The sequence below is a fragment of the Helianthus annuus genome, chromosome 1 (assembly GCF_002127325.2).
Source record: "Helianthus annuus cultivar XRQ/B chromosome 1, HanXRQr2.0-SUNRISE, whole genome shotgun sequence".
NCBI classification, from domain to species: Eukaryota; Viridiplantae; Streptophyta; class Magnoliopsida; order Asterales; family Asteraceae; genus Helianthus; species Helianthus annuus.
Genome location: NC_035433.2, coordinates 79,427,975 through 79,454,981, shown reverse-complemented (window position 1 = coordinate 79,454,981; position 27,007 = coordinate 79,427,975). Strand labels below are relative to the sequence as shown.

At 40.4% G+C, this 27,007-nt stretch overlaps 2 pseudogenes; one reads left to right on the top strand and one right to left on the bottom strand.

Annotated features, from left to right (window-relative positions):
* Positions 1-316, bottom strand: LOC110869860 (annotated as a pseudogene).
* Positions 307-26,841, top strand: LOC110916235 (annotated as a pseudogene).
* Positions 26,842-27,007: the final 166 nt, after the last annotated feature.

Below are 27,007 nucleotides of genomic sequence, written 5' to 3'. Positions count from 1 at the left end.
CTACCTCACTGCCGCAGCCATGTTCCGTGGTAAAATGAGCACAAAGGAAGTGGACGAACAAATGATCAATGTGCAAAACAAGAACTCGTCTTTTTGTCGAGTGGATTCCTAATAATGCGAAGTCAGCCGTCTGTGACATTCCACCGAGTCGTCTGAAAATGGCGTCCATGTTTTTTGGAAACTCAACGTCGATTCAGGAGGCGTGTGAGCGAGCAGTTTACGGCTATGTTTAGAAGGAATGCTTTCTTGCATTGGTACACGGGTGAAGGAATGGATGAAATGGAGTTCACTGAAGCCGAAAGTAACATGAATGATCTGGTTTCGGAGTATCAACAGTATCAAGATGCTACTGCTGCTGATGAAGGTGAATACCAGGAAGATGAAGAAAGTGGCGAGTACGAGGAAGAAGTGTAGGTCCCTTTCCGGAGGATGACGAACCTAAACCTTGTTATACAAACCCACTAGCGAGTGCGGAATCCAAGCTAGCAAGCAAACCGGGATGAAGCAAGTATAAACACAAACACACAAGGTTCACCGATTAACACCACTGTATTAATACGTATGAAGGTTTCGGTTACAAGCACAATGTTTACAAATCTGACTTGCAAACTCTCAAAGTGTGTGTGTGTGTTTCGGACAGAATCCTCTCAAAGAAACTCTCAATCTTTCTGTGTGCATCTACCTTCTCACATACACTGCATGGGTATATATATACCCAACCTAGGTTGACATGTCCGAAAGATTCGATAGATGGTCGAAGGATCATATATATACCCAACCCAGGTTGGTGCACTTGTGTCTGTACTTTGTCTGTATTCGGTCTATATGTAAACGATGTCCTAGTTAGTCTGTAAGTTGACCGAGTCAAGCATCCTCCGGATTGACTTGGTTAAACTGTTAGTTATTGGTTCTCATTTGTCTGGCTCGAAGGATGCGCATCGAAGGATAATACTGATCCTTCGATGAACTCGAAAGATGAACCTTCGAATGGATGATCGATAGATCATCCTTCGAGGTGAATATTGATCCTTCGAAAGCTTTGTAGTCGATAGATGATCATTCGACCATCTATCGAATCTTTCGGACATGTCAACCTGGGCTGGGTGTATATATACCCATGCAGTGTGTTGTGTTTTAGCTAGACACTTAGATGCACATAGAAAGATAGAGAGACTTTGAGAGCATTCTGTCCGAACACACACACACATTCTTGAGAGTTTGCAAGTTAGATTTGTAAACATTGTGCTTGTAACCGGAACCTTCATACGTATTAATACAGTGGTGTTAATCGGTGAACTCTTGTGTGTTTGTTTCTCTACTTGCTCCATCCCGGTTTTCTTACTAGCTTGGATTCCGCACTCGCTAGTAGGTTTGTATAACAAGGTTTAGGTTCGTCATCCTCCGGAAAGGGACCTACAAGTGGTATCAGAGCCGTGGCTCTTTACCTTGTTTAAAACCGGGTTTGTTCAAGTTCTTGGTGTGTTTGGACACTAGGTTTAGCACCCGTTTTGGTGGTTTTTCTTGCATCTTAAAACTGAAAAACGAGTTCTAAACCTTCGGGAGTGTTCTAGGTTGGGTTGGGTAACTTGAAAACTTGTTTTTTTTAGTGACCTTGAATTTTCCGGCCAAGATTCCGGTTATCTCCGGTGACTGGACTTGTTGGATAAGATTTGCCTTTTTGGGAAATCTTGTTTGAAAGTCAAAAAGTTGGTGAAAAATCGTGTGCAGAACATCCCTTCTGCCGAAAGTTGGTACACCAACCTGTCACCTTTTTCACCAACCTGTCACCTTTTTCAGTTGTGTCAGAATTATTCGAAGGATATCTTTCGACATCGAAAGATCATCTTTCGATCAAGGAGGCTCGACAGATACCCATCCTTCGAATATCTTTCGAAGCGTGTATTCTATCTTTCGAGCCAAGGAATCTTTTCGAAGGATACATCTTTCAAGCTACTGTTACTCTACGAAAGATAAGGATCCTTCGTATTGGTGAATCTTTCGAGATCTGTGTTCGAAATATAAGGAGAATCTTTCGAAATCATCTTTCAAAAGATAAGGATCCTTCGTGTGGTCAATCCTTCGAGGTCAATCTTTCGAAGTTTTTGTTCGAAACTCAACAGTGATCCTTCGAACACTGTTGATCCTTCGAACAATCATTGATCTTTCGAACAAGGTTGTATCTTTCATTTCGGGTCTGTTTGAACCTTAACAGTTTGTGTTTGTGTAGGTTATCTCTTAGTAATTGATCAAAATGAGTTGTACAAGTCCTTGGGATTGGAGTTTGAACTCACAATCTAGTCAAGAACTAACTTCTGCTGATGCTTGGGCAAAAAGTATGTTTCCACCGCCATCAATCAGTCCAAGTCAATGGGCTTTGGTATCCAATCAAAGTCAAAGCATTCAAAACCTTTTGATCAGTGAGAGCGAAACGGGCAGCAACAATCGTCCACCGAAGTTGAACCATATGAACGATTTTCCATCATGGAAAAACCGTTTTCACACGTATGTTCAAGGGCAAAGCACCGATCTTTGGACGTGTTTTATCAATGCGTTCAATACTAATCTTGAAACTGCTGCGTCCACTTCAGAAGGTTATGCCAACATGCTGGAAAATGACAAGAAGGCTTATGAATTGGAGAAAAAGGCCTTTGCTACACTTACACAAGCACTCAACAAAGATATCTATCATCAGTTCTCTTACTGCAAGACCACGAAAACGTTGTGGGATGCCTTAGTAGCTAGAGGAGAAGGCAATGCAGCTGCTCGCAAGTCTCGTCATGATTTGTTGAAGAAAGAGTTTGAATCGTTTCAGTTTTTGGAAAACGAAACTCTAAATGATATGACAACCCGTTTCTATCATCTGATCAGTGAAATGTGTGCTTATGGGGTTGTTTCTACTCAACAAGACATGGTGAATAGGTTTGCTGACGCCTTGCCTCCAAAATGGAGTTCTTTTATTGAGTTGTTGAAGCACACTGGAACTCTAGACACGGTTAACATCTACGAGTTCATTCAGAAGCTGGAACATAAAAATGATGAAGAAATCAGGAAAGCAAGGCGTGCTCCCGCTCCTCAGAATACAGAAATGTACCTTCCAGGCTTCGATGCTTTGGCATGATCCGCTGCAGCTCAGCAACAGCAACCTAAACTGCAGACTGCTTTTGTGTCCAACACAAGTTCCTTTCCGTTTCCTCAGTCAACGGCTGCTCCACCACAACCTCAATTCGATCCGAGGTCGTACATTCCTGTCCCAACACAGCCACAAGTCCAACCTCCACAAAAACAACAGCAGGCTCATTATACAAACAATCCTCAAAATCCTCACACAATCCGAGTCGACAATTCAAACCTTTCACACCTTAGCATTGAAGTTGCTAAGGAGCACATGGAAATTATCAATACAATGGTCAGTGCTTAGTGTGGTTTGGTAGCAGGTCAGCTTGGAAACATCAACATGACCAATGAAGATTATCAACAGATCGACAAGGAAGAAATGGAGTTGATGGATATTAAGTGGGCTTTTGCAAGTGCGGTTAGAAGGGCCAAAGACTTCATGGCTCGTACTGGTAGAACTTTGTTAGAAGGAAAGAAAGATACGAAGTATGGGTTTGATATCAACGCCGTGACATGCTTCAACTGTGGTAATAAAGGGCACTTCAAACGTGAGTGCACCCTACCAACAAAACATAGCAATCACAACCCTTTCAGAAACCAGACGAGTACTACAAATGTGAATGCCCAGCAAGAGAACCGTGAGAGGAGGATGGTGGCAGTTAATAACAATCAGGGCCAGCCTGGAACTTCAAATCCCAATCGGGCTCTGGCTGTTCAAGCAGATGAGGGATGTGACTGGTCAGTTCAGTTTGGTGATGATGATCAGAGAAGTGGAACAGCTTGTTATGCAAAGATCATCGAGCATGTTCATAAAGAAGAGTCTTCTGGAAGTGATGACAGTTCTGGTTATTCTGGAAGCTCTGATGAAGAAGGCTCTGTTTCTGGGGATAATCACTCAGAGCCTGATGTGAAGGAGGAAGAAGGTGATGATATTCAGGATCTACTGAATGAAGCTGATGAGCTTAAATGTCAGAAATCAATTCTGATTAGGAAGGCGGCTACTGCATCAAAGGAAATGGAGAAGTTATTTTCTGAAGATGGAGCTTTTTCTTTTCAAACTGCCTTTATGGCAAACGGTTCAGCCTCTTCTAGTCAGGTAAATTCTGAACCTCCTGCTCCTAGTGTTTGTAAATCATGTGTGCTGATATGAAGCTTGAATCAGAAAAGCTTCATAGTCATAACCAGAATTTGGTTATTGAACTGTCGAAATGCAAAGAGGCAAACATGGCTTTAACTCGGAATGAAAAAGAATTTAAATCTGTAATAGAGACATTAAAGAAAAATGTGTCCGAGGTTAACAAAGTAGTTTACCACAAGCAAGTAAGTATAAATGAATATATTAACATTGTGGAAGAAACTAAAAAGCAATTAGCCATTGCCCAATGCGAGCATGGTGCGATCAAACAGAAATTGGATAGTTATTCTAACTCCCAATTTGTGCTTGATCACATCATCGATGTTCAACAACCGAAGGGAAATCAGAAAGGCATAGGGTATAAGAAATGTCCGCCCCCTTTGATGAACAATTATACCAAAATGCCTGATGAGGAGGAAATGCCTCGGTATGAACCCAGTGTGCCTCTTGATGTTGAGGAATTTGGTGCTGGCCTAGGGTTCAAACCGGACAATTCTTCAAACACATCTTCTGAGCAACCGGAAACTTCATCATTCGTGAAGCAAAGTCCTCCAATTATCGAGGACTATGAGACATCGGATGATGAATCAGAAGTGGATGTAGGTGAACGGGATAAATCACTTAACAAGATGAAAGGAGTAGTTATTCCACGAGAGAATCACATTCTTTGTGATCCTGATACTCCTGATGTTCCATCTGTTAAGAAGCAAGTGATTGATCCTGTCAAAGCTGATAAGACAGGTGTGACTACTGTTAAAAGCAGTAACGTGTTGTATACATTGGTTGGAGATAATAAAATCTACTCAGATCATGTTTTCCCAATTAAAAATGTAAATAAATCTTTGATTGACAAAGTCTTTGAAGACAACACAAACAAATTTTTGGGAAAAACACTTCCGGGAATTGTGGTAACACAATGTGATCCAATTCCTAAGGCTGAGATTAGAAAACAGTTTGGTAAACAAAAATCTTCAATCACTCAACAACCTACTGCTTCTAATGGTAAACAACCAGTCAACCGAGCTCAAAAGCATAAAGTCTCTCAGATGAAGTCTGAAACAAAAGGAGCTCGTTTTCAAAAGAAAGCAAAAGATGTCAAGTTCGTGTCATCCAAGGGTACTGATAAGATTGAAACTTTTGAAAACAAATCTAACACGGATTTTGTAAAACAAGTAACAATCTTAAAGCGTAACAGTGATAACAATTACACTCAAATCACAAATGGGTGTGATGAAAAGGCTAGTACCTCGGGTTCCACGAGTTCGACATCTTGTGGTCAATCAAGTTCTCCAAAATCTGTTGAACGGAGAACATGTTTTAAAAGTGGAGAAATTGGGCACATCATCAGAAACTGCCCAAATGCTCCAAAGAATAAATTTGTTGAGAAAGCTCCACCTGAAACAGTTCATCCTCAACGTCGGTCAGTTTCACCTAAACATGATAAACGAACTGTAAAAGAACAAGAAACTAAACAACGACGTAAGAACATGAAAACTGTTGCAAAGGCTTTAAAATCTGAAGTTAAAACAGTTGAAAGGAAACCAAGTGTGTCACAACCTGTAAAACCAGAATCTTCAAAAACTAGTAGGCAAAAACGAACTTGGTTACCTAAGTCGGGTGACAATTCAGGGGGAGCAGTTGTTCTTGAAAACCATCAAGAGATTGATATCACGTTTCGTGATGCTCAGGGACGACCCAAGACCACTAAGGCTTGGGTCCCCATTCTCAACTAATGTTTTAAATGACATGTGCAGGATGTTCTAGGAGGAACTATTAATAGTCATTGGATTGTTGATAGTGGGGCATCCAGGCACATGACTGGCGACTTACGGCTCCTATACGACGTGAGAAACATTAGAGGAGGGTATGTTGCTTTTGCGGGTGACAAAGGAGGTTTTATCACTGGAGAGGGAAGTATCTCCAATGGCATCGTGTGCTTTGACAAGATCAATTATGTGAAGCAAATTGATCATAATCTTCTCAGTGTGTCGCAAATCTGCGATAAGAAATTCACCGTGCATTTTGATGATGCGGGCTGCTATGTGCTGAAACCTGGATTCAAAATTCCACAAGAGTGGATTCTCTTATCGGCTCCAAGAGTTAATGATCTTTATATTCTCAACATGAGCCAGGCGATTACTACATCTGCACAAGTCACTTGTTTTGTCTCAAAAGCCACAGAAAAGGAGTCTATATCTTGGCACAGAAGAATGGGACACATTCACTTGAGAAAGATGAACCATTTGGTGAAGAATAATCTTGTGAATGGTGTTCCTGTCAGAAGTTTTCATTTGCAAGATATCTGTGTCTCGTGCCAAAAAGGGAAGCAAACGAAGAAGTCTCACCCTTTGAAGAAAATCAACACTGTCAGCATGCCTCTCGAACGTCTTCATATGGACCTTTTTGGACCTATGAAGCACAAGACAACATTCGGAGATGCTTATTGTCTAGTTGTTACAGATGACTATTCTAGATTTTCTTGGGTATCCTTCATGGCACACAAGAGTGCAACTCCTGGCATCCTCAAGGATCTTCTTACAATGTTGGAGAATCTCTATTCGTTAAAAGTAAAGAGGATCCGAAGCGACAATGGTACTGAATTCAAGAATCAAGTTATGGATGAGTTTTGTACTTCTAAAGGCATTCTTCATGAGTACAGTTCTCTTTATACTCCACAACAAAATGGTGTCGCGGAGAGGAAGAATCGAACGATTATAGAAACTGCAAGAACAATGTTAGTAGAGTCGGAACTCCCTATTCAATTCTGGGGGGAAGCTGTATCGGCTGCATGCTACACGTTAAACAGAGTTCTTACAGTAAAGAGACATGGCAAGACTTGCTTCGAACTCCTTCAGAAAAGGAAACCGGATCTTTCTTACCTTGAACCGTTTGGTGCTCCATGTACTATGATTGAGCCGGATGGAAAGTTTGGTGCAAGAGCTATCGAGGGTTTCTTCCTTGGATATGCTACTCCGAATTTTCGTGTTTGGAATCTAGCTACCAAAAAGATTGAGCTTTGGAGCGAAGTTAGGGTTCAAAGGTACACGAGTCCTGTTAGGGCTCCGGGTGATCCGTGGATGTTCGATTATGATGGACTATTTGACTCCTTCAATCTGCCAACCTTTGACGAAGAATCAGCAGCGGCTAGGATGTTGTTGGAAAGTGACAACGCTGCTGTCTCGCCTTTGGTTAGACCTATTGTTGTTGACCCTCAAGCTTCTTCATCTGTCAACAATATGGTTCAAAATGAGGTTTATGAAGATGCTGCTGATTATAATGATTCTTCCGAAGATGAGGAATATCATGATGCAGCTGAAGGATCTTCGGCTCCAGTTGCTCCTGTTCAAGGTGCCTCTGGTGATACACCTCATATGTAGAATGTAGACACTGCTGAAGGGAATGCATCAACTTCTACACACATTCCTGGTGTGGAGTTGGTTGTTGATCTTAATCTTACCAATTTGGATATCAATGCTCGTGTGCCAGATAATCCTGAAATGAGGATTCATGATACCCATCCCCAGCAGAACATAATAGGAGATGTCCATCGCGGTGTGCAGACGCGTAATCAGCTGAGAAACAACCGAAATGCTGGTTTGTATTCAGCTATAAGAGAATCTGGTCAACAGAATGACTAGTCCTTCGCGTGTTACGTGTCACAAGAAGAACCAAAGTCGTGGAAAGAAGCGTTGAAAGACAGTGCTTGGGTTGAAGCCATGCAGGAAGAATTACAGCAATTTCACAAGCTTGGTGTTTGGAAGCTTGTTGAAAAGCCTGAGAACTACAAGAAGATTGGCACTCGATGGGTCTTCAAATGCAAGAAAGATGACCGTGGAGTGGTTATTCGGAACAATGCTCGTTTAGTCGTTCAAGGTTTTCGTCAGATTGAAGGGATCCACTACAACGAAGTGTATGCACCTGTTGCACGTCTCGAAGCAATTCGAATCTTTCTAGCCTATGCTTCCTTCAAAGGATTCAAGGTTTATCAGATGGACGTGAAAAGTGCATTTTTACATGGTGTGGTTGAAGAAGAGGTATATGTCGAACAGCCTCCAGGTTTTGAAGATCCTGTCCATCCTGATCGGGTTTGGTTGCTCAACAAAGCTCTTTATGGTCTTCATCAAGCACCATGAGCTTGGTATGCAACCTTATCTACCTATCTGCTGGAGAACGGTTTTCGAAGAGGTCTTATCGATTGTACTCTCTTCATCAAAGAACAAGATGGAGATCTTCTTCTGGTACAGGTATATGTTGATGATATTATTTTTGGTTCTACTAATGATGTTTTGTGTAGGAATTTCGAGCGCATTATGCAGGATAAGTTCGAGATGAGTGCTATGGGGGAAATGAATTTCTTCTTGGGCCTACAAGTGCAACAAACGGAGTCTGGGATATTCATCCATCAGACTAAATATGTTGGCGACATCTTGAGCCGGTTCCAGATGTCCGATGCAACGCCCATTGGTACCCCATTGCCAACTAATCACGGAATTACTCCTGACTTGAAGGGTGAAGCTGTTAGTCCTTCATACTACCGCGCAATGATCGGATCCCTTATGTACCTCACAGCATCAAGGCCAGATATAATGTACCCAACGTGCCTGCTTGCCAGATATCAAGTTAACCCGAAGGCCTCACATCTTGCAGCTGTCAAAAGGATTTTTCGTTATTTGAAGGCTTACCCCAACACCGGTCTGTGGTATCCTAGGGATAATAACTTTGACTTGGTCGCATTCAGTGATTCTGATTTTGGCGGATGTAAAATCGACGGCAAATCCACAACGGCTGGATGTCAGTTTTTAGGAAATCGCCTAGTCACATGGCAGTGCAAGAAGCAGACATGCGTCGCTACATCAACATGCGAAGCTGAATACATTGCTGCCTCAAGTTGTTGCTCCCAAGTTCTTTGGATCCAACAACAATTGCGGGACTATGGTTTTGAATTCCTAACTACTCCTATTTACGTTGATAATTCTGCTGCTTTAGATATCACTAGAAATCCTGTGCAGCATTCAAAGACCAAACACATCGAAACCAAATATCACTTCATACGTGATTGCTTTGAGAAAAGGCTAATCGATGTTGTTAAGGTCCACACCGATGACCAACGTGCCGACTTATTTACCAAAGCTTTTGACAAATCTAGATTTGACTTCTTATTATTGGTAAACGGCATTAAGGTCAAGCAAGAGTAAACCAACATCGGAAAATCATTTTTGTAAATATCTTTGTGTGTTTTAAATTTGTCTTAGTTTATTGATTTTAGGGGGAGTAAATCCGAAAATCAGAAAATCCAAAAACATCGAAAAATTTCAAAAACACAAAAACAATAGAAAAACAAAAATGAGTTTCCTGGCAAGCAAAAGAGAAAATGATAGTACATCAGTGGTCTATCCAAACCTCTTTAAACCTTAAATGAAAAACGATAAGCAGCTCTATATAAGATGTATCGGTAGGCTCACAATCATTTTAAAGTGTGCAGGGTGATATAAATCTTAATCGACTGAAGACCAGGTGGGAACCATTCATTGGCATATGGTCTTAGTACCGAAATTTCGTTTGATAGATTGCCGAGGTTCTGAGATATTCGGTCTTTATGCTGCTTATCATCTGGGTATCATGGTTGTATCTTTTACCGAAAAATAACGGGGACGCAAGTCTAGATCTTCCATGATACTATACATACCTGTACATATTACATACTGCATTCGACCTCAATAAGTGATAAACAATCACATGTCCAATCAAATAAGTGATAAAATATCACATTTTTCCGGGTGTCAAGTTCGTCTCTCTGCTGTACGAAAGTACTGACCTGTTCACGGACTTGCACCTGTGCCCTCATGCATACGAAAATCAAGTTCCTCATCAATAAGTGATTATATCACATAGGGCTTGTTTTCAAATCAAAATAAGTGAGTATCTCACAACTTATACGGTCAAACAGATGATAATCGGTATACTCACCGGTAAGATGAACTCTCGTGCATACCTTGATACGGGAATGTGTCGTGATGTGGATGAACACCGGTCGGTAAGTATAAATCATACCTTAACGTATCCCCTCGCCATGATTACATCTGATAAGTTGAGCTTAAGTGGACAACAATACCGATAATTGTTATAGGATGCTTATCTTAATGTTAACTAACTGAACAACAAGAGTGTTTTGGCATGACCGTACACTGATATGATTCTCTTACCCTCGAAACTCGCAAAAAGAATGTCTGTATATATTTATTTACTGCTTAACTTTTATTGTTTTATTTTTAAACAGTTTCGTCGTTTGGTGCATATCAGCACGACATTAGCGGTGATGTCGTTTGATAACACTCAAAGGATTTTAAAATTGTTGTCTTTTAATTTCAAAAATACTAAAATCTGAGTTTTAATATAAACTTTATAAAAGCCAAAAAGATTTTATTTCTACCTTATTTTCGATCGTACGATGTTGGAGCTCGAGTCTTCGTTACCTGAAACCTGAACGAAAACCGAATTGACTAAATCTTCATAAACGGTCAAAATTTGCAAGTTTTGAAAGTTGGAAACTAAAATTGACAAATTTATTAAACTTTCAACCTATCGGACGGTGTTTGATTGTGACATGGTCATTCGTGTGTCATTTGTTTATGTTAACTATATTCCAAGCAGTTGTTCTCATTACGCGTTTAGATTTCTTGCATGTGCAGATTCTAAAGGCTAGGAGAACATGGTCGATGACAAAGCTTCGGAATGAAGACACGACGTGAAGGCGCTCAAAAGATGAAGATGATCGAGTTGCCGCTGGCCTTCATCAACACCACAAGGATCTCACTTCATAAAGATAAAGTCCTTTCACGAGCATAACTCAAGGGGGAGCTTATGTTAAGGGGGAGTTTGTCAACACACTTCCTACATGATACGGGTAGTTTGTTGATACACTTTCTGCTTTCAAGACGTGAAGACATTAAAGATCCTCCGACATTGAAGACTTGAAAGGACATCAGAGTTTTGAGAACTCGAAGACCAAAGACCATCGAAGTTCGAGACAAAGATACAGCCAAGGGGGAGTTTGTTGGTGCACTTGTGTCTGTACTTTGTCTGTATTCGGTCTATATATAAATGATGTCCTAGTTAGTCTGTAAGTTGACCGAGTCAACCATCCTCCGGATTGACTTGGTTAAACTGTTAGTTATTGGTTGTCATTTGTCTGGCTCGAAGGATGCGCATCGAAGGATAATACTGATCCTTCGATGAACTCGAAAGATGAACCTTCGAATGGATGATCGATAGATCATCCTTCGAGGTGAATATTGATCCTTCGAAAGCTTTGTAGTCGATAGATGATCATTCGACCATCTATCGAATCTTTCGGACATGTCAACCTGGGCTGGGTGTATATATACCCATGCAGTGTGTTGTGTTTTAGCTAGACACTTAGATGCACATAGAAAGATAGAGAGACTTTGAGAGCATTCTGTCCGAACACACACACACATTCTTGAGAGTTTGCAAGTTAGATTTGTAAACATTGTGCTTGTAACCGGAACCTTCATACGTATTAATACAGTGGTGTTAATCGGTGAACTCTTGTGTGTTTGTTTCTCTACTTGCTCCATCCCGGTTTGCTTACTAGCTTGGATTCCGCACTCGCTAGTAGGTTTGTATAACAAGGTTTAGGTTCGTCATCCTCCGGAAAGGGACCTACAACCTCGCACGCGGATAAAGAAAAGACAAGTTGCTTTTTGTATTGCCAAGAGATAAGACGATTCCCAAGAAGTTATGCGCCGCGAGAGGTTGACTTTCTGTTCACCGGGCACCCTCAGAAGTCTGCGTCAGCATACTCCAGCAAATCCAAACCACCTTCAGCTCCATACCACAATCCATGCTTTGGCGTTCCTTTTGACCGCTTTCATGTGAGACTCTTTCGGAGTTGATTGGAACCGAGCACACAAACAAACAGAAAACATAATATTTGGTCGTCAGGCAGTAAGATACATTAGCGAACCTATCATTGCTCGATATAGAGTCGGATCCACTTCAGGATCTTTCTCCTTATCGGGTGAAAGCTTGTGATTTGTCGGCAGAGGCGTGTCATAAGGTAAGCTATCTTCCAAACCAAATTTTTTGAGAATCTCGTGGACATACTTCGTCTGATGCACCGAATATGTATGCCTGAGAGTGAGTCTTTTGAAGATGGTGTTTTGTTTCCACTAGGACGACCCAAAAGCAACTGAATTCAAGTGGCCAAATTATTTCTGGCCAAATCTGTAGTATGTTGAGTGAATGTAATGGTATAGGTTGATTTCTCAGGTGAACAGCTTTTGCCCGCGAAGTTTTCTCCGATTGCTGTGAATATGGAGCCAGTGGCAGGTAAATATATAAAATGCAGATTTATCTGCTTCGATTTCTGGCCAAATCTGTAGTATGTTGAGTGAATGTAATGGTATAGGTTGATTTCTCAGGTGAACAGCTTTTGCCCGCGAAGTTTTCTCCGATTGCTGTGAATATGGAGCCAGTGGCAGGTAAATATATAAAATGCAGATTTATCTGCTTCGATTATAATTGAGGTGAAACGTAACTGCATTAATTTGTTGGATTTATGTTTGATTGATTTTATACGGTTAATCTGTTGAGTTTGTAAGATCGAATAAAGTTTTCGAAGCAGATTTTGTGCAATTGCTAGAGGTGATAAACTGATTATGCATTTTTGCATTTATTTGTTTGTAGATATACGTTCAATTGATTCATTAACTCTGTTGAGCTTTTAAGATCGAATACAGTTTTTGAAGTAGATTTTGTGTAATTATTGAAGGTGTTTCAGATTACTACTTGGAAACTACGGGTGTGCCCTTTCAGATTCAGAGGAAGCCATAAAACTGTCCCCAACAAATGTTGAGGTTTTTATTTTGTTCTTTACTCGATATTTTGTGATACATTTTGTAAATTCTTCTCAAATTCTTATTAGTACATGATTATGTGCATGTGTGTTTGTTGAATTCATAGGCTTATTATAGAGCAGCTAAAGCATCATTATCTGTTAATAAGTTGGTTGAAGTGAAGGCCTTTTGTGAAAAAGGAATCGATCAGGATCCAGATAATGAAGAACTAAAGAAACTGAAAAAACAAATTGATTGTCAAATATCGGAACTTCAACAATGCAAGGCTCAAGTTTCTAAAGCTTTGAAAACCGCTAAGGTCTTGCATCTTGCTTATGTTTGTAGGATTGGGTGGATTGGAAAACGGGTTTAGGTTGAAAGTCGAAATGAAAAGATTTTTGTCCAATCTTTATGAAAGAAGTTAAAGAGTAAAATACCATTTTCGTCCCAGAGGTTTGGTCAGTTTTGTGACTTTTGTCCAAAGGTTTGTTTTTTCGCATCTGGATCCAAAAGGTTTGAAATCTTGCCATTTTCACCTGGCTCATTAACTCCATCCATTTTTCGACTTTAAGTCAGGGGTATATCCGTCTTTTTTGTTAACTTAAAGGGCAATTCGATCTTTTTCATTTTACATGCAAGCATTTAGCATAATGTACAAGTATTCAAAAGACCGAATTGCGCTTTAAGTTAACAAAAAAGACGAAAATAACCCTGACTTATTGGAGAAAAATGGATGGAGTTAACGAGTCGGATGAAAATGACAAGATTTCAAACCTTTTGGATCCAGATGCGGAAATGCAAACCTTTGGACAAAAGTTGCAAAAATGACCAAACCTCAGGGACAACAATGACATTTTACTCAAAAGTTAATAAATATACAACAATATGTTACACCTTCGAATAAAATGACTCCAGGATCTTGTATGCATTAAACAAACAATCCGGGCGACTTTCAAGTTGTAACCCCTTCAGCCCATTTGGCGTATCTGAGATTAAAAATAGCAACCTGTGTAAAAAGCTTATTGTTTGAAATTTTTAGCTGTAATGAGAACCCTCTTGTTTTGGGTTTCCTTTTTCTTAAAATACGATTTTCTATTCTGATTATGCAGGATGTAATGTCAGCAATTGCAGACAGAGGAATAAAAATCGGGAAGGCTACATTTCAAGAATTAACCGGATTGAAAAAGCCGATATTAGATAACGATCATATGCTTCACTGCCCGTTCTTCTTCTTTATGCAGAGGTTATGTCGAGTGACTTCATTGAGGATTTCTGCGAGACCAATATGTTTTCAGCTCATCTCGACTTGTTATTCTTTCTCACTCATATAGATGATCAGAATATTACTAAAATTAGGAAAAAAATTGTTGGTGCACTTGTGTCTGTACTTTGTCTGTATTCGGTCACGATGTAAACGATGTCCTGATTAGTGTTGTAAGTTGACCAAGTCAACCTTCCTCCGGTTTGACTTGGACAACAGTTGGTATATGTTGAAGGATGTTCTGTCTCGAAGGATAAGAGATCGAAGGATGATGTAGATCCTTCGATCTCATCGAAAGATATGCCTCGAATGATTAGACCTCGAAAGGTGATCTTTCGAGGTCCTTGCTGATCCTTCGAGTGAATTGTCATCGATAGATGATCCTTCGGACCATCTATCGGATCCTTCGGACTGGACATCATGGGCTGGGTATAAATACCCATGCAGTGTGTTGAGTTCATTAGAGAGAAACACTTAGACAAATTCACACACCCGATAGATTGAGAGCTTTGAGAGCATTATGTCCGAATCTCACACACACTTTGAGAGTTTACAAGTTAGATTTGTGAACATTGTGCTTGTAACCGAAACCTTCATTTGCATTAATACAAGTTGTGTTAATCGGTGAACCCGTGTGTGTTTGTGTTTATACTTGTCTCATCCCGGTTTGCTTGCTAGCTTGGATTCCGCACTCGCTAGTGAGTTAGTATAACAAGGTTTGAGGTTCGTCATCCTCCGACAAGGGACCTACAAGTGGTATCAGAGCTTGGCTCTTTACCTTGTTTAAAACCGGGTTATTCAAGTTCTTGGTGTGTGTTTGAACACTTGGTTTAACACCCATTTTTGTTGGTTTTTCTACACTTTTAAACTGGAAAACGTGTTTTAAACTTACCGGGAGTGTTCATAAGTGGGTTGGGTAACTTGAAAACTTGTTTTAAGTGACTTTGTGTTTTCCTGCTATATTTCCGGTCAAGGATTCCGGTGACTGGTTTGGGGATAAGGTTATCCATTTTGGGAAATTTTTCAAAGTTGGTGGGAAAGGTACAGCCTGCACATCCCTTTCTGCCGAAAGTTGACTTACCTACCCATCACCTTTTCACCAACCTATCAAATCAGCGTCAGTTGTGTCAGAATCTTTCGAAAGATATCTTTCGACATCGAAAGACCATCTTTCGATCAAGGAAGGCTCGAAAGATTATCATCCTTCGACCCATCCTTCGAAGTCTGAAACATATCTTTCGATAAAGGAATCTATTCGAAAGACAGGTGTCCGAAAGATAAGGATTTAACTCGAAAGATAAGGATCCTTCAAAGGAGAATCCTTCGAGTTCTTGAATCTTTCGAAATCATTGTTCGAGATTCAACAGTAGTCTTTCGAGTACTGTTGATCCTTCGAACAAGAGTTGATCTTTCGACTGTAGTCAGTTTATTGTTAACAAGTTTCTGTGATTTCAGATCTTTCGACCAAGATCCTTCGGCTGTGTGATCTTTCGGATTACTCACTTAGCATTTATTTTGCTCATTAATCATGAATCCGAATTGGTGGAATCCGGCCCCCGACAGCGGTAAATATACAAGTTCTGGTGTCACTCCCTCATGGTGGGGCACACCGGCGCTAGACAGTGGAAAATACACGTCTACAAGTCTATCGCCTTCATGGGCCGAGTCTCCGGTATCGACATCTTCTCAGGGAAATCAATGGGCATTGGTATCGAATCAAACTCCTAGTATCCAAAGTATCTTACTGAGCGAAAGCGAAACAGGAAGTTTGAATCGACCTCCAAAGCTGATGCATTTAAACGAGTATCCGGGTTGGGCTGATCGTTTCCGTACATATGTTCTTGGCCAGAATACAGAGCTGTGGATACGTTTCACCACAGATTTTGATCAAGCTATCGAAGTCGCCGCTTCAACAACTGCTAGTTTTGCCGATCTTCCAGAAGATCAAAAGAAAATATATGATATGGAGAAGAAAGCCTACGCCATTCTCACTCAGGCGTTAAGCAAAGACATCTATCATCAGTTTGTCAGCTTCAAGACTACGAAGAAGTTGTGGGACGGTTTGAAAACCAGGGGAGTAGGGAATGAAGCAACACGTCAATTGCGTCATGATCTGCTCAAGAAAGAATTCGACTGTTTCACATGCTTAGATAAGGAGTCTTTGGGAGACATGACAAGTCGGTTTTATCATTTGCTTACTGAGCTGAATAATTTTGGTGTGACGACAACTCAAGCAGAAGTGGTGAAAAAGTTTGCTGATGCTTTGCCTCCACAATGGAGTAGTTTCTTGGAAATCCTGAAGTATAACGGAGTGTTGAAAACTACAAATATCAACGACTTCGTGCAGCTTCTGGAAAACAAGGATCAGGAGGAAACATTAAAGGCGAAGAGAGTTCCATTGCCACAAAATCCTGAAATGTATTGTGGAACTTCCAATACTTCGTCTGCAAGAACAGGTCCACATGCTCCTTTGCAAACAGCGTTTGTCACTAGCACGGATATGTATGGGAATCCGGTGCAAGTTCCTGTTAAGCCACCTCCCACCACAGATATGTACGGAAATCCAATACAACCACTACCTCCTCCTCCTCCTGCTCAAACACAACGTGCATGTTATGGAGGAACATCATCTGCTGGTCAACAATCAAAGCCAAGTACTGTACAGCTCGACACTTCAAGCTTTTCTAAAGTCAGTGTAGAAATAGCTAAAGAACACATGGAGCTACTTAACACTGTAGTGAGCGCGTACTGTGGGTTGATAGAAGGTCAGATTGGCAATATTAATCTGACACAAGAAGACTACCGGCAGATTGATAAAGAAGAGATGGACTTGATGGATATCAAGTGGGCCTTTGCGAGTGCTGTGAGAAGAGCAAAGGATTGGATGGAAAGTACTGGAAGAACCAGCTTGGAAAGTAAGAGAGACACCAAGTATGGGTTCGACAAACAAGCTGTTAAGTGCTTCAACTGTGGTGAACGGGGTCACTTTAAACGGGAATGTACAAAGCCAGCACAGCACGGAAATCAAAACCCCTTCAGAAACCAAGGCAACCAGCAGAACAGAAACAATGAGCGTACATTGGTGCCTGTCAACAACCAAACCAACCGGGCACTTGCAGTTCAGGTGGATGAAGGTTGTGACTGGTCAATCCAGTTGGGTGGTGATGCTCCCGATGGAACAGCATGTTTTGCTCAGATTGTGAAGGAGCTAGTTCACACCAGTGGTGGAGAATCTTCTGCCAGTGGTGGTGAATCGTCTGAAGATGAAGACTCCTCTGGGTACAGCAGGAGTGTTGATGAAGAATCATCCAATTCTGGTGATGATCATGTGGGTGAGACATCTAATGTTTCGGATGATGCTGACTTTGATGAACTTTTGGAGGAAGCTGCAGCAGAAACTCAAAGAAGATCTATTCTGGTGGATCAAGCTGCTTATACTTCGTCTTCTCTCCATTCAGCCTTTATGGCTAATGTCGACGGTTCATCAAGTCAGGTATGTGTCGATGAACCCACTGCTGTTAATTGTGATGAATGTGTTAGGTTGCATGCTAGGTGTGCTGACTTAGAAGGAAACATGTCTGAGTTGCAAGCCAAACATGATGCTTTACAAGCTAGTTTATTTGACTTGCAAGACAAACATAGTTCCTTGAGTGCTGAGTGGTGTGACTTGCAAAGCAAGCATGAGGCTTTGCAAGAGAAATATGATGTGACATTCATCCACAATCAGAAATTGACTGTGGACCTTTCCAAATGCATAGAAGCCAACATGTTTTACGAAAACCATGAAAAAGAATTTAAGTCAATGATTGAGACATTAAAGAAAGATAAAACTGAATTGACAAAAATGGTTTCAAGAAAACAGACGGACATCAATTTGTATATATCTCGCCTGGAGATTATGCAAAAAGAGATGGCTTGTGTGAAAACAGAAAGCGATGCAATCCAGCTTAAGCTAGACAGTTATTTAAGCTCTAGCTATGTGTTGGATCACATCATTGATGTTCAGAAGGAAAAGAGGGATGTCACATGCATTGGCTACAAGAAATGTCCACCACCAGTTAGACACAATTATGATGCCATGCCAGATGAGGAGGACAGAGTGGTATTTGAACCTTCTGTGCCTCTAGATGTTAAGGAGTTTGCTGCAGGGCTCGGATACCAAAAGGAAGTATCCTCAGATTTAGATGTGTCAGCAGATACATTTGTAAGTGCTGAACAAAATCAAGATCCTCCAGTTGTGATTGAGGATGCTGATTCTTCGGATGATGAATCTGATGATACTGTCCCAGCAAAGTCTGATGCGGTAGCCAAAAATGAGGACATACCTCTCGAGAATCACATTCTATGTGATCCCCCTGTAAAACCCGCTAAGACTGCTGCAACTGAGTCCTCATGTGCAGAAGAGCCGGAGAGTGTGAATTTGCTGTACACTCTAGTTGGTGATGAGAAAATTTACTCAGACAAAGATTTTCCCATTAAGAACGTTAATCAATCCTTAATCTGTAAAGTCTTTGAAAATTCGACAAGTAAGTTTTTGGGAAAGACAGGACCACGTGTTACAGTTACACAGTGTCCTCCTATTCCAAAAGCTGAAATCCGAAAGCAATTTGGCAACAAGAAATTGCCAACAATGCCAAAACAGCAAAATCACACCAAACCCAAAGGTAAAACACCGGCTCAAGCTGACAAGAAGTCGAACCAAAAGAAGAAGAAAAAGGTTAACTTTGTGAAATCGACGGGAACGGACAAAATTGAAGAGTTTTAAAATCAATCTAACTTAGATTTTGTCAAGAAAGCTATTGTCGATAAAAGAAATGAACTAAGCAGTTCAAAACCTAGTACCTCGGGTTCACAAAGTTCAACATCATCGGTTAGACGATCACATGATTCTTCGGGGTTTGTTGAACGAAGATCATGTTTTGAGTGTGGAACCATTGGGCATATTATTAGAAACTGCCCATATCTTCATAAACAGAAAGAAAAGGTTGATGATCCCCGTGACAAAACTGACCGTAGGCAATCGGTTTCTGCAAAACAAGATCCCCGCCTTGTAAGAGAAAGGGAAAAGAAACAGAAACGCCAACAGGTCAAAAAGATTGAAAAAGCAATTAAAACTGATGTGGTTCAAAAACCATCTGTTCCTGTAAAACCAGTTAACCCAAAAACTTCAAACAACAAAGAAGTTAAAATTTTAAAGAAAGACACTGGTAAAACAAAACAGACCTGGAAACCAAAATCGGTTACTGAATCAGGGGGATCATCACAATTCACCAACCATCAAAGACAAGAAGTTATTGTCATTGATGAAAATGGAAGACCCAAGACCACAATGGCTTGGGTCCCCATCTCCAACTAATTCATTTGAGTTCATGTGCAGGGTGTTCCAGGAGGAACTGTCAGTAGTCATTGGATTGTTGATAGTGGGGCATCCAGGCACATGACAGGCGACATGAAGCTTCTCTACGACGTTAAATCTATTAGAGGAGGTTATGTTGCTTTTGCTGGAGATAAAGGTGGATATATAACGGGTGAAGGAATGATATCCAACGGGATTGTCAGCTTTGACAAGATCAACTTTGTGCAACAACTTGATCACAATCTTCTTAGTGTTTCTCAAATTTGTGACAAGCAATTTTCTGTACACTTTGATGCTAATGGATGTTATGTGCTGAAACCCGGCTTCAAGATTCCAAAAGAATGGATTCTCTTGTCGGCTCCAAGGATAAATGATTTGTACGTCCTTGACATGAGCCAAGCTATTACTACGTCTGCACAAGCAACTTGTTTCGTTTCAAAAGCCACAGAAAAAGACACTATCTCTTGGCACAGACGAATGGGTCACATTCACTTGCGCAAAATGAATCATTTGGTTTCAAATGAATTGGTGAATGGTGTTCCCCTCAAAAATTTCCATCTTCAAGACGTTTGTGTTTCATGCCAGAAGGGAAAGCAAACAAAGAAGAAGCACCCTACAAAGAAAATCAACACGATGGCAGTTCCTCTGGAACGTTTGCACATGGATTTGTTCGGTCCTGTCAAGCACAAGAGTATTCGGGGTGATCAATACTGCCTCGTGGTAACTGATGATTATTCAAGATTTTCCTGGGTAGCGTTCATGGCACACAAGAGTGAAACCTTTGGCATTATCAAAAACTTGATCATTCAGATTGAGAATTTGTATAAGTTGAAGGTTAGGCGGATACGTAGCGACAATGGTACTGAATTTAAAAATCATTCCATGACGGAGTTTTGCACTTCAAAGGGTATTCTTCATGAGTTTAGTGCAGCTTATACTCCTCAACAGAATGGTGTCGCTGAACGTAAGAACCGCACATTGATCGAGACTGCTAGGACAATGTTGGTAGAGTCGCAGCTACCCATTCCATTCTGGACTGAAGCTGTGGCCTCTGCATGTTATACATTGAACAGAGTCCTTACAGTAAAAAGGCACAACAAGACCTGCTTTGAGCTTCTTCAAAAACGGAAACCAGATTTGTCTTATCTTGAACCGTTTGGAGCTCCATGCACAATCATCGATCCTAACGGAAAGTTTGGGGTAAAAGCAATTGATGGATACTTTCTTGGGTATGCCACCCCTAACTTACGAGTCTGGAATCTAGAGACTAAAAGGGTCGAGGAATGGTCTGAGGTCAGAGTACAACGGCACACCTTGCCAGTCAAAAATCCGGGTCAACCTTGGATGTTTGAGTACGATGACTTCTTCAATTCGATCAATGTTGAAGCCGTTGAAGAAAATGCTGCGGCTAGGATGTTTTTCGAGAGTGACAATGCAACAGTTTCACCGTTGGTTCGTCCGATTCTTGTTAATCAAGAACCATCTTCTTCGGTGAACAATAATACTCTCAACAATGAGGATTTTCATGATGCAAATGAATTGAACGAATCTTCAGAGGATGATGAATTTCTAGATGCAGATCAAGAAGCCCCAACAACAGCAGTTCATGGTACTTCAGAGGGTACTCCTCCAGTGGATGCTCATAGAACAGCTGAGGCTACTGCATCATCCTCTTCGTCAATTCCGGGCCTTGAATTGGTTGTTGATCTTAATCTCAACAACCTGGGTATAAATGTTCCAGTTCCAGATAATCCAGAAACAAGGATTCATAATACCCATCCTCAACAAAACATCATTGGAAATGTGCAAAGTGGCGTTCAAACGAGAAACATGTTGCGAAATAACAACAATGCAGGCTTGTATGCAGCTATTCGAGAATCCGGGCAACAAAACGATTGGTCTTTCGCGTGTTATGTCTCACAGGAAGAACCAAGAACGTGGAAAGAAGCCTTGAAAGATAACGCTTGGGTTGAAGCAATGCAGGAAGAACTGCAACAATTCCAGAAGCTGGGTGTCTGGAAACTCGTAGAGAAACCTGCTGGATACAAGAAGATTGGTACCCGTTGGGTTTTCAAATGCAAAAAGGATGACCGCGGAGTTGTTATCCGAAACAAAGCACGTTTAGTCGTTCAAGGTTTTCGTCAGATTGAAGGGATCGACTACAACGAAGTGTATGCACCAGTGGCACGTCTCGAAGCAATTCGAATCTTTCTAGCCTATGCGTCCTTCAAAGGATTCAAGGTTTATCAGATGGACGTGAAAAGTGCATTCTTACATGGTGTGGTTGAAGAAGAGGTATACGTCGAACAGCCTCCAGGTTTTGAAGATCCTATCCATCCCGATCGGGTTTGGTTGCTCAACAAAGCTCTCTATGGTCTTCATCAAGCACCACGAGCTTGGTATGCAACCTTATCACACTATCTGCTGGAGAATGGATTTCGAAGAGGTCTTATCGACTGTACTCTTTTCATCAAAGAACAAGATGGAGATCTTCTTCTGGTACAGGTATACGTTGATGATATTATTTTTGGTTCTACTAATGATGTCTTGTGTAGGGAATTCGAGCGCATTATGCAGGATAAATTCGAGATGAGTGCTATGGGGGAAATGACTTTCTTCTTGGGCCTACAAGTACAACAAACAGAGTCTGGGATATTCATCCATCAGACTAAATATGTTGGTGACATCTTGAGCCGGTTCCAGATGTCTGATGCAACGCCCATTGGTACCCCATTGCCAACAAATCACGGAATTACTCCTGACTTGAAGGGAGAAGCTGTTAGCCCCTCAAACTATCGCGCAATGATCGGATCTCTTATGTACCTCACAGCATCAAGACCAGACATAATGTACCCAACGTGTCTGCTTGCCAGATATCAAGTTAACCCGAAGGCCTCACATCTTGCAGCTGTAAAAAGGATTTTTCGTTATTTGAAGGCGTACCCTGACACCGGTCTGTGGTAACCTAGGGATAATAACTTTGAATTGGTAGCTTTCAGTGATTCTGATTTTGGCGGATGCAAAATCGACGGTAAATCCACAACGGCTGGATGTCAGTTTTTAGGGAATCGCCTAGTCACATGGCAGTGCAAGAAGCAGACGTGTGTCGCTACATCAACATGCGAAGCTGAATACATTGCTGCCTCAAGTTGTTGCTCCCAAGTTCTTTGGATACAACAACAAATGCGGGACTACGGTTTTGAATTCCTAACTACTCCTATTTACGTTGATAATTCTGCTGCTTTAGATATCACTAGAAATACTGTGCAGCACTCAAAGACCAAACACATCGAAATCAAATATCACTTCATACGTGATTGCTTTGAGAAAAGGCTAATCGATGTTGTTAAGGTCCACACCGATGACCAACGTGCCGACTTATTTACCAAAGCATTTGACAAATCAAGATTTGACTTTTTATTATTGGTAAACGGCATTAAGGTCAAGCAAGAGTAAAACCAACATCGGAAAATCATTTTTGTAAATACCTTTGTGTTTTAAATTTATCTTAGTTTAGTGATTTTAGGGGGAGTAAATCCAAAAATCTGAAAATCCAAAAACATCGAAAAATTTCAAAAACACAAAAACAATAGAAAAACAAAAATGAGTTTCCTGGCGAGCAAAAGAGAAAATGATAGTACATCAGTGGTCTATCCAAACCTCTTTAAACCTTAAATGAAAAACGATAAGCAGCTCTATATAATATGTATCGGTAGGCTCACAATCATTTTAAAGTGTGCAGGGTGATATAAATCTTAATCGACTGAAGATCAGGTGGGAACCATTCATTGGCATATGGTCTTAGTACCGAAATTTCGTTTGATAGATTGCCGAGGTTCTGAGATATTCGGTCTTTATGCTGCTTATCATCTGGGTATCATGGTTGTATCTTTTACCGAAAAATAACGGGGACGCAAGTCTAGATCTTCCATGATACTATACATACGTGTACATATTACATACTGCATTCGACCTCAATAAGTGATAAACAATCACATTTCCAAATCAAATAAGTGATAAAATATCACATTTTTCCGGGTGTCAAGTTCGTCTCTCTGCTGTACGGAAGTACTGACCTGTTCACGGACTTGCACCTGTGCCCTCATGCATATGAAAATCAAGTTCCTCATCATAAGTGATTATATCACATAGGGCTTGTTTTCAAATCAAAATAAGTGAGTATCTCACAATTTATACGGTCAAACAGATGATAATCGGTATACTCACCGGTAAGATGAACTCTCGTGCATACCTTGATACGGGAATGTGTCGTGATGTGGATGAACACCGGTCGGTAAGTATAAATCATACCTTAACGTATCCCCTCGCCATGATTACATCTGATAAGTTGAGCTTAAGTGGACAACAATACCGATAATTGTTATAGGATGCTTATCTTAATGTTAACTAAATGAACAACAAGAGCGTTTTGGCATGACCGTACACTGATATGATTCTCTTACCCTCGGAACTCGCAAAAAGAATGTATGTATATATTTATTTACTGCTTTCAGTCTTTACATTTCAAATATTAAAACACACCTAAAATCTGTTTTAATATAAACTTTATAAAAGCCAAAAAGATTTTATTTCTACCTTATTTTCGATCGTACGATGTTGGAGCTCAAGTCTTCGTTGCCTGAAACCTGACTGAAAACCGATTTGACTAAATCTTCATAAACGGTCGAAATTTGCATGTTTTGAAAGTTAGAAATTGAAATTGATAAATCTATTAAACTTTCAAACTGTCGGACGGTGTTTGACTATGACATGGTCATTCGTGTGTCATTTGGTTATACTAACTATTCCAAGCAGTTGTTCTCATTACGCGTTTAGATTTCTTGCATGTGCAGATTCTAAAGGCTAGGAGAACATGGTCGATGACAAGCTTTGGAATGAAGACACGACGAGAAGGCACTCAAAAGATGAAGATGATCGAGTTGCCGCTGGACATCATCAACACCACAAGGATCTCACTTCATAAAGATAAAGTGTTTCGCGAGCATAACTCAAGGGGGAGCTTATGCCAAGGGGGGGTTTGTCAACACACTTCCTACATGATACGGGTAGTTTGTTGATACACTCTCTGCTTCCAATACGTGAAGACTTTGAAGATCCTCCGACTTTGAAGACTTGAAAGGACATCAGAGTGTTGAGAACTCGAAGACCAAAGACCATCGAAGTTCGAGACGAGTCTACAACTATAGTAGATAAAGACAAAGCTACAGCCAAGGGGGAGTTTGTTGGTGCACTTGTGTCTGTACTTTGTCTGTATTCGGTCACGATGTAAACGATGTCCTGATTAGTGTTGTAAGTTGACCAAGTCAACCTTCCTCCGGTTTGACTTGGACAACAGTTGGTATATGTTGAAAGATGTTCTGTCTCGAAGGATAAGAGATCGAAGGATGATGTAGATCCTTCGATCTCATCGAAAGATATGCCTCGAATGATTAGACCTCGAAAGGTGATCTTTCGAGGTCCTTGCTGATCCTTCGAGTGAATTGTCATCGATAGATGATCCTTCGGACCATCTATCGGATCCTTCGGACTGGACATCATGGGCTGGGTATAAATACCCATGCAGTGTGTTGAGTTCATTAGACAGAAACACTTAGACAGATTCACACACCCGATAGATTGAGAGCTTTGAGAGCATTCTGTCCGAAACTCACACACACTTTGAGAGTTTACAAGTTAGATTTGTGAACATTGTGCTTGTAACCGAAACCTTCATTTGCATTAATACAAGTTGTGTTAATCGGTGAACCCGTGTGTGTTTGTGTTTATACTTGTCTCATCCCGGTTTGCTTGCTAGCTTGGATTCCGCACTCGCTAGTGAGTTAGTATAACAAGGTTTGAGGTTCGTCATCCTCCGACAAGGGACCTACAAAAATAGATGTGAATGAACACTTAATTAGTTTTTATTGTGGACTACTTGTCAATCCTTAGCTATCAAACATGTTTTTGGATAGTGCTGAACCGTTGCCATAGGATAAAGAAAATGCGCACACTCGTGATGCTATTGAGTTGTACTATGAGAGTATGAGGTAAGAAGTTGGGGTGATAGGAATCGACCCTCGAATCACGGGTTCAAATAAAACTGTAAAATAAAAGATAGATCTACGGTTCATTTTGGATACAGATACACCACCAAAACCAACAGTAGGGCTGCGAATCACTCCCGAAGATACAAAAATCACCACTCCGGTTATAAATTCGGGTCTAAGAACACCACTCAATATGCCACAATTGAGCTAGCATAGACACAATCAATTTAACTCAAAATCCATTGAGATAAACCCACCAAAGAGAAAAATCTCATACTCAAACCACACTAACTTCCATTCGTAAAACTCAAGTGAACACATAAAGAATTCCTAAAACTAATAACTACCCACTAACTCCACTAATGTAAATATAACATAAAAACAAAATATAAAATAAACAAAAGAAAATTGTAAACAAATAAGCTAAAAATGGAATTAGAGTAAAGTGGGACGTGGCTTAAATAATTGTGGCATCCAAACTAAAATCTTGACCCATTGTTTTTGTTGTTGACCCATATTCGGCTACCAAACCCCTATCATGGGGTCTATTTTATAGTTTGATTTATGTATATTTTTTCTTATAACTTTTTTTAATATCTTTGTTGTTTTCTATTTACTTAAAGAAAGAAATTCTTAGCAATTTATTACAGGGTACAGCTGCTTCCCATATTGAATCTTTCAGTGATGATGATACAGATGCAGCTAAATCTTCACCTAAAGAGATCTCTTCAGTTGGTATGTGTGTGTATATATATATATATCTTTTACTTCTTTCTGTTATCATGACATAAACCTAAATGTTGACGGTTTGAAAGTCACTCAAAGTGTTTTTAATTTTTTAAACCTTGTAAAACACTGTTAAATAAGTTTATCTAACTTACACATATAGTTGTTTTTTAATCTTATTTAACACAATGAACTGACCCATTTTAACCCATCTCCATTTTTTTTTGTCGTGATGCACTATAGGAAACAATGGTTCAAAATGGGTGAAAGTGAATGAAAGAAAAACCCTTCATGCGGTTCTCAAAGAACCGAATTTCATTATCCCCGGAATCCCAGGTTTGTAACCATAAAACTTAAACGTTTTCGTGCTCTTTTTATTTAAGCCTCACGTATCTTTTATTTTTTATGCAAATTTTTATATTTTTATTTATGGGTGTAGTGTTTTTTGTTGTTTCCAAGAAATCTAGCTTCTATAAAGACTTCAAAAGTGGAAGTTGGTCCCTTCCATCC